A 9,257-nucleotide genomic window follows, 5' to 3' on the forward strand; every position below is an offset into this window, starting at 1 on the left:
AATCCACATAACCAGAGTAGGCAGTAACACATCCTCCAACTAACAGATACAAACCCTAAACCTTGGGAAGGCTACATAAACGGTTGACTGGTATAAGGCCAGCGAGTGGTGGAAGGGAAATGCCAACTCCATGCCTTTGTTCCAAGAGCTCCATTCTTATTTACTGTGTCCTAATTTTGAAGGGGCTCTGTGGAAGTGTCTAAAAGAATTAATTCATTCATTCAATAACCATTTATGGTCTCCAGGACTATTGCTAAATTCCACATACTAAAATTAAAAAAAAACTTTGGATACTGAGAAAGGTAAATTAAAGGCATACAAATGGAATTTATACTGAATACTCTAGTTAATGATCATTAACTATAATATGGGGCATTTCTTCTAAACTTGACTAAGGTCAAAGAACAGCAAGCCATCCATAAAAAGTTTTTAAGAGTTAAGAATATTCTTGGATGTTCTCCATATTTTAATTTTGAAATCCTATATAAAATATTCAGAAATCCTATTGGAATGACCCTTAGCTCTGATCCTCTGAAGTATTTCTCCTTTTAATGTGTTCTTAATAGAATGAACAATCATTAACTCAATTAGGCACAATCACACAAACTCTAATTGTAATTTAAATATGAGACACATCCAAATATGATCCAATTAGCATGAAGATTTCGGGGGCAGAAAATAAAACCAATTCTCTCCTTCCGGGGGAAAGGAAGGCTAACGTGAACATTTGTTAAACGCCAGTTTAACAAACACACATACCACATTGTTTGACTATCAAAACAGACCAGTGAAGCCAGAATTATTATCTCCAGAAGTGGAAATTGAGGCAGGGCAAGAGGGAAGGATTTGCTCCCAAATACATGACTCATAAATAACAGAGCCAGTTATTTAAATTCTGTCTGGACTCCCAAGCTCCAAAATTTATAAGAATCTTTCAAGGCTAGAAAGATACGAACGGTTTTCTCTCCAAGTTTTGGAAGGATGACTTTAATAATAATAAAAAAATTTCCTTTTTTCTCTTTCGTATATTTTCCAATCTCTAAGGAGATAAAAGATCAAAGAGAAGTGTTTTTTTTAAACTGCCACCGTTTCTATGATCGAGGGTAGTGACAGCATTTACTGCAAGTAGTAAACTCCCGTTTGGGCTGGGAAAATGCATCGATGGGCCTCTGGATGATGGAAACCTAATAGGGAGTTGGAAGTACAGCTAATCTTCTCTGAGTAATGAGGCAAAAAAACTTATGTGGAGAAAGTTTTCTAATAGTAATTGATTTTTTGTTTCCTCCGCACTCAAAGCAGAGAGAGAAACAGAGGGAGAGAGAGGACTCAGGGGCACTGGTCTGATAGCTGGGGAGAGAAAAGAGTCTAAAGTTTGCGATGAGTAGGCCAGGGACACCGATGGCAGTGACTCCTTAGAAGGAAACAGGACTTGGGAACTTAAAAGAAATGATACATGGTACTAAGGTTAAAGCTTTTCTTTATATTAATTCCGCATGCTGTTCTTAAATTCACAAGAAAGTCTACTACACATAGGAACTTTGTAATCAGACGTGTCTCAGAGCCCCATCCACACGTGGAACAGCTTGGCAAGGACTAATAGGTAATTCTTACTGGGTGCTTACACTGTCCTCATCTATTTATGTATGTTTCCTCCTCCTCACAGCAAACATAGAAAGTAAGTGTTTTTATCATGTCCACTTTTCTTCGTGTGGAAGCCGTGGGCCACAGAGATGACATGCCTTAGCCGTGGTTATCTATCTAGTAAAAGTTGGAGCTAGGATTTGAACCTGAGTCTTCACTCTTAACCACTTTCAATGATGGTGGTGATGCAGCCATCCCCACACTTCCCTTTGTCAGAGGCCATCCAATTGGTACAGTAACATCAAAGAAGAGCAGTTTGAGAGATTTCCAACAACGCACATCAATGCCTGAGATCAAGTGGTTAGTCACAATTAACAACCAGGTGAGACTGGAGAAGCTGGTTACAGCATAAATCTCACTCATAAACTGTTTCCCAAAAAGTCCATAGGAAGTAGTAGGGTGTTTATCGCTTAGTATACAAGAGTGAATCAAGTAACCTATGTCAGGGTTACAGAAGAGATGATTAAATTAAAGCATTCCACCATTTCTCTCATTTATTTTTCAAGGCAGTTGGCTGACCTTGCCCAGAAAATCTCAAACCATCTCTAGCTGGTTGGGACACAAGACAGTGTTTTCTGCTCACAGATGTCATTTCTATACATTTCGGTATATGCGTCAGGGATATTGGAAGCAGAATCCTATTACTAGAGATAACTCTGGAAGAGAATGCCTGCCAATGTTCGCTTTAACATTTGTCAATCTCTCATTCAGCTAATCTCTTTCCAGTCTCTTTACTTCAGTCTTTTTTTCCGAGTCTTATTCTATCCGTATAGACAGCACTTTGAATCCCACTTCTTGTCCAGCAGTTCTATAATTCGAGTGCTGTAATATGTTCTAAAAACATAAAATATGTTCATCCTGCTACAAACACTATCTTCTTATTACTATCTTATTACTATATAAATACACACATATGTGTATGTGTGTATATATATATGTATATATATGTGTGTATTTATATAGTAATAAGATAGTAAGTGTATACATATTTATACACATTATATATATATTTATACATATTTATACATATGTGTGTATATATATATTTATACATATTAATATATATATTTATTTAAATGGCTTCGAAGCCATGACTATAATAGTGTCCTTTCTACTCACTAGTTGTGGCAGTTTTCGATGGCTGCAAATCTTTGACACCTCCTATTGAGAAATAAAGCCCATGTCCCTTTCTTTACATCTGGATGTGCTTATGCCTACTGCTACCAACGGAATATGTCATGTGACTTCTAAAGCTAGGTCTTAAAAGGTCATACAACTCCCTCCTTGCTCACTGGAACACTTTCTCTGGGAGCCCTGAACTGCCATGCAGCGGTCTGAAGGCCCTGAACCCACCACGATGGAGAAGCTATGTGTTTACCTTCCATTCAGAAGTTCCAGCTGAGTCCATTCTTTGCTGCTACATCTGCTGAGGCAATGAGCACTAAAGCCACCAAATGATTCCAGAGCCTAGCCATTCAAGTCACTCCCAGACATTTGAGTCCTTACAGCCGAGATCACAGACACTATAGAGCAGAGAGACAAGCCATCTTGGTGTGCACTTATAAAATGTTCATTGTATTATAATAGTTTGTTTTGGTGTGGTTGGTTACATAACATCAGACAAGCAGAACATCAGGATTTTAATATGTTTTCAAGAATGGGAGAGAAAAGTATGGCGTGGCAGCTACTGTTAACTTGGAGCCTGTGCATAGAACTATGTCTCTCTAAAGGACACTATCTGTCATTTGTAGCTCAACAGAGAAAATGCTGAAAACTCCTGCCCTAGATTGTCTGAGCCTACTGAAGGTAAGTCTTGCCACTACCAACACACCTCTTAAAAGTATCTCATCTCATGTGTAAGATATTCAATTTCAAGTGCCAGAGACCCAATTCAAACAAGTTCAGATTTCACAGCATGGTTTATTGGCTCATACGCCTGGGAAGAATACTAGAGTAGCACAGAGAATCAAAGAGCTACAAGGAACAGGGCACAGTTTCAAGAGTCTCAGCTCATCAGGGCTGTCTCACTCTCATTCCATTTATACTTAACTTCTGATTGTCTCTGCTTGGCTTTATTTAAATGATCATCAAGAGTGGTAACAAGCACCCAACTTTATAACCTCCAATCTAGCAATATCAGCAACAGGAAAGCTTTTCCCAGAAGTCATTTAACAATCCTGCAAAAGAATCTTGACTTGATGTGTTTGGGTTACAAGTCTATTCCTTGAGTCAATTATTTTGTCAGGATGGGGTGTTATGTTTGGTCCAGCCTGAGGGACATGACATCCTCATGCTGGGACCTAGAGAAATGATTGAGAGCCCCACTGGGCTGCATGCAATGTGGGAAAAGATTCCCAAAGGGGGTATTTTGACTAGAAGAAGAAAGATGAAAAAGTATGACAGGAAGACAAAAACCTGAGAGTAACCCCAGCCTATTATGCTTTGTCTTCCACAGTAAATGAAGGATTTAGACTCAGTATATAATATTTGCTTCAGGCAGTATACAGTGTCAAGGTTCCAAAAAATGTAACATTTGGGAAAACGAAAGCATGCTTACCTCATATATGCCTTACTATATTTCAGTAATAATAATTTTAAAAACCGGTAAGACTAAGGTGTTTATTTGGAAAAATAAATTTCTATGGAATTATTAGAAGATATTATGTAGACCTTATTTTAATTTTTTCCTTTTAAATTTACCCTAAATGAACTGGATTCTTATACAATTTTACTAAAGTAGAAAAAATAACCTCCAAATATAATGGATAATCATTCCTATATGCATTATTCATAGAGGAACTGCTTAATAGGTTTGTGTTTTTGTGTAGACACATTTGTCCACGGGCATTGGAAGCGGGGTGTACAGAGTGCTTCCCTAGCTTGTAAACATTAATTTTATATCATAGAAGATATTCATATGGTAGAAAAAATATGAAATAACTGAAAAGATCTGGATGCTGAATTGAGAGAAGACCTCGATTCATCACTCCCCACTGTGCTTGGGGCAGGTGCTTCTCCTGTGTGAGCCAGTGTTATCTTTCCTTTAATAGGGGTCATAATGGAGAAATGACACATTTACTTAAATGATTTAATTAATGAAGTCAACTTAGTTGACTGCTTATGTCAAAATTTGCGTAGGACAAGGCAAGTAGGAAACCAGATTTTCTCAGACCCTGTTTACCAAATCTAGTCCATCATCTGTTTCTGTAAATAAAGTTTTATTGGAATAAAGCCATCCTAGTTCATTTATTTTTTGTCTATGGATGCTCTAATGCTACGAGAGTCGAGTCGAGTAGTTGGAACCAAACTATATGACCCACAGAGCCAAAATATTTATTTCCTGGCGAACGTCATAGAAAAGTTCGCAATCCTTGTTGTAATTCAAACTCTTTTAGGTAGGGAATTCTCACGAACTCTACGTCATTCCAACCCTCTTTGAGAAACCCCAGTTAGTGAGTTAGAACAGAATTTTGAGCATTTATGTTTGCAGTACAAGCTCTTGACACAGAAGTTTAGTGGCTCATAAGATGGCATTGAGGTTGCTGTTTTACCAAGAGCTGGCATGTGTCCCTGTGTTATTGCCTGTCACCCAGCTCCATTGCACAGACTGTAAATATTCACAATTGTTTTCTTCATCTTTCTCTCTTCTTCAAATTCTTTTCTAGGCAGAAGGGAAGAGTAGTACTATGGTTTAAATGCTTGTGCTCCCACTTCCCAAATTCATATGTTGAAACCTAACCCCTAATATAATGGTATTTCGGAGGTGGGGCCTGTAGGAGGTGAGTAGGTCATGGGGGGGGTGTCTCATAAATAGGGTTAGTGCCCTTATAAGAGACCCCAGAGAGATCCCTTGCCCCTTCCACCATGTGAGGTCACCACAAAAAGACAGCTGTCTATGAAGAAGCCAGCTCTTATGAATCACTGAATCTGCTGGCCCTTTGATCTTGAACTTCTCAACCTCCAGAACTGTAAGACGTAAATTTCTTTTGTTTATAAGCCACTCAGATTATGGCATTTTATAAGAGTAGCCCAAATAGACTAAGATAGGTATATAAATTTAGGTTACAGGATCGTTCACTCGAGAAAAAAGCTGTTAGTGATATTGACTTGAGAAAATGAGCACTAAATTTGAAAAGTTAGGAAACACTTCTTTGAGGAAGCAAGGAATCTGCTTCTGAAAGGGGCTGAATAACCTGAAAGAGATGGGGGTGCAGACGCTGCTCAAGAGTCTTTTCCTTCCCTCTGCAGCTGAAAGAGCAAAGAGACCTACTGAATATTCAAATCGCTGGCCATTAAAGACCGAGTTACTAATTTCTTTCTGTATAATGAACGCACGAGGCATGCAGAGAGCTGGAGACAACAGAGGGCACCACGAAGACCGTGCAGAATGCCCACAGAGTGACACAGGCCAAGAGACCAAAACAACCGATGGAGAGGGAAATGACCTACAAAGCGTTAAATGCAGCAGCCTGACCCAGGGGGATCTTGGCTCCAAGGAGCATTGCATAGGAGTTTCTATAAATGGCCCTGCGGGTTTGGGCTTAGAGAAGTGTGGTAGGCTCCTGTGTGATCCAAACCTGGCCTGAAACTGACACTTGAGGTGAAAATGCTGACTCAAATGCCAAAGCTGGCCTGGGAGGAATATGACCATGGGATCCTTGGTGAAGGACACTGCTCCTAAGGGCAAGGCTGGGCTAAATGAAGTGCTTCCTCAGAGTGTCTTGGAATAAAAATAAGCAGAGTGAGTTGAACAGAGATAAGGCACAGATGAAACTCAGATAAAGTCCCAGGATTAAGTCCAAGGAGTTAAGTGAGAATTTAAACGAAAAACAGGTTTTGAGTAGGTTAGAGATATATTAAGAATCAGAGTCTATTGGGAAAAGGCAAACCATTAAGATGGACACAATGGGGAAAAGGGCATGAGTCCAGGGCCTCAGCCTTAAACTAGGTGTGTGCTTTAAGAAGCAGGGAAAGGTTAACTGACCTAACAGCAAAGGACTTTATACTTAAAGCAGTTCTGACCATTTGATTCTCCTATTTCTTCAATTCTTTATAATGTGAGTTTTATTTTGTTTTCATGAAAAGTTATTTTTGCATGTTGTGGTCAGTAAAGTTACAGAAGGGAGATCAGATCTCTCCAGGTATCCAAGAGGTAGCTCAAGTTTGTGGACACCTCTGTAAGGTAAACAAGAGACACTTTATGAAATGAGCCTCTCGGAGCTAAGGCTTACACCTGATTCACCCGCAACTTGATTTATGAACCAGAGAACCAGTTCTTACAGCGGAATTCTTCTCACATAGAGCTGCTTAAATTAACCTATTATGTTAATGGCATCTAGTTAGTCACAGCTGTTCCTAATACTTAACCACTTTATGCCCCGAAAGCCTGTCCCCCTTATGCTCAGAACAGGTAGCAGCTTCGGAAACACTGTCTTTTGAAAACCGGAATGGGCTGTTAGGAACGTTCTGGGTAGGCTGAACCACAGACTCTTTTCCTCGTGTCTAACACCATCTGGAAGCATTTTGTTTTCATGAAAATGCAGGTCACTTGATTATTCTATGGTTCATTGCTCTAGAAAATGTTTCCTAAATAAAAATAACTAACAAAAAAAAAAACAAACCCTCAAAAATCCAAGAAAAGAACAGAACATTTCAATACAGCCCTTTATTAGCATGATTTCAGTGGCCAAGAATTTAGAGATCAGCTCCCAAATAAATCAACACAGAAATGACGTATTTGGGCCAGTTATTGAAATACTAATTGATAATATGGCAAAGATTAGGAAGAGTGTGCTTCTAAAAAATATCACTGAAATGGATTTCAGTCCCCAAAGCTACTACCATATTCAACCATGATCATGTAAAATTCATGTTTAAAACTACTTTAAATAAAAATGCAGTAGTCATTTGTCTCCTTTACCTATACATTTTCAAAAAGAATTTCAAAGAGATTTTTTTTTCACTCATGGATTTCGGTTTATTCTCCTAAAGAGAATAGAAGCTACTCTTTAGCTTTTTAGTGCTTGAAAAGGGTAAACATGGAGCTAGAAGAAATTTTTAAAATTGATAACCAAATCTGCTAAAATATGTAATTAACTTTCTAAGAGGGAGGAGATGAAGTATGGAATTATATTTTACAACAGATCTTCAAAACTCAAAAGCCTTTGAGACCTAGGTTTAAATGTGTGACATGGCAAGATGTAAGCAAGGTGGAGAGAGATGGGGGAAAATTGGAGTTTGTTCTCCATCTAATGAATCCAAAATTTCACCATTTAAAATACCGTGCTGGAATAAGGTTAAGGTCTCCTGTATCTTGAATATCAGCCAATTTGATATACATCAAGGACTTGCCGTGTTTCACTGTGCTGCAATATATAATCATTTTTGGATGCTGTGCAAAATCCTCACATACTTTATTTCATTTAATCTTTAACTCTCTGAGGCAGGCATGATTATCCCCATTTCACAGGAAACTGAGGTTGTAGTCCAGGACACAGAGTTCATGGCACACAGAAGGTACCCAGCAAACGTTCTTTGAAAGTTTTTGTAAAAGACAAAAGCTTTCTCCTCTCTGTCTTACACTGTGATGTGAGGCTGAGACTCTGTAAACTTCATTTTCCATTGTTTGTTGGGTTCCTATCAGATCTGTCAATAGGGGCCGCTAGAGGGAATCAGGAGGCAGAAATTGGGGAAAGGAGCTTCCTCCTTGACCTTGCCCTTCCATTCATCATCGCACCAGCAACGACTCTTCTCCCGCTAGGTTCTGGTCTTCAGCTTCTTTGTACTCCCAGAACCAGTCTCCCTGCATCCACTCAGAGCTACCAGCTGCAGCCAGACAAGACCCCTGCTCAGAAGTCTGACGCTAACTCTATATGGCTTCTCCCCTAAGCTCTTGTGGGAGCAGCATCACCCGGCTATGGCTACCTCCTCAGAAGCCTGAGTCCTTAGCTCCACGGGGACTATGTACCAATCAGTAAACCAACCAGTCTGTTTTTTCTCCTCGGAGGTCTAGACCTGGACTCTGCAAGGCCTTCATTTGCATTTTTAGATTCTAAAAACCCCAACCCAGCCCTTTTCCTCCCCCAGGCTAGGGACAGAGGGAAGTTGCTTCCTATATTATCTCAGAGTTCCTTGTTTTGCTATTTCAGACTTCAAATCCCAGATTAACCAATTCTCAATATTCTTCCTGTCTGTTTTCTGACCAGGTATAACTGACAGAGGATACCTGATACCTTGTATGGTTTTGGAGATTTATACCTGGTTCACAGTAGATTAAGTATTATTAGATTCCTTATTTAGAGCAAACTACAGAATTGCATCTCTCTCCTGGTTAATGCCTTCCACATATCTGACACGGCACACCGGCTATGCCTTCATCCGAGATAATGCTAATAATGTGGACTAGAACGAGGTGAAGGGCAAAGCCTGAGTCATGTCATTATAACCCACCTTCAAAACTGGCGTCATATTTTTTAAATCAACATTCCTTAGGTATGTTATTATTTCTCTACGATGGGCATGCATTATTTTCATCATTTGATTATAAAAGAAGAAACCTATTTCATTTCAAGAAAATCAAAACATTCAGTGCTAAAGCACAAGTTTTGGCCATAAGA

Source organism: Pteropus alecto, unplaced genomic scaffold, assembly GCF_000325575.1.
Source record: "Pteropus alecto unplaced genomic scaffold, ASM32557v1 scaffold164, whole genome shotgun sequence".
In the NCBI taxonomy this organism is placed as follows: domain Eukaryota; kingdom Metazoa; phylum Chordata; class Mammalia; order Chiroptera; family Pteropodidae; genus Pteropus; species Pteropus alecto.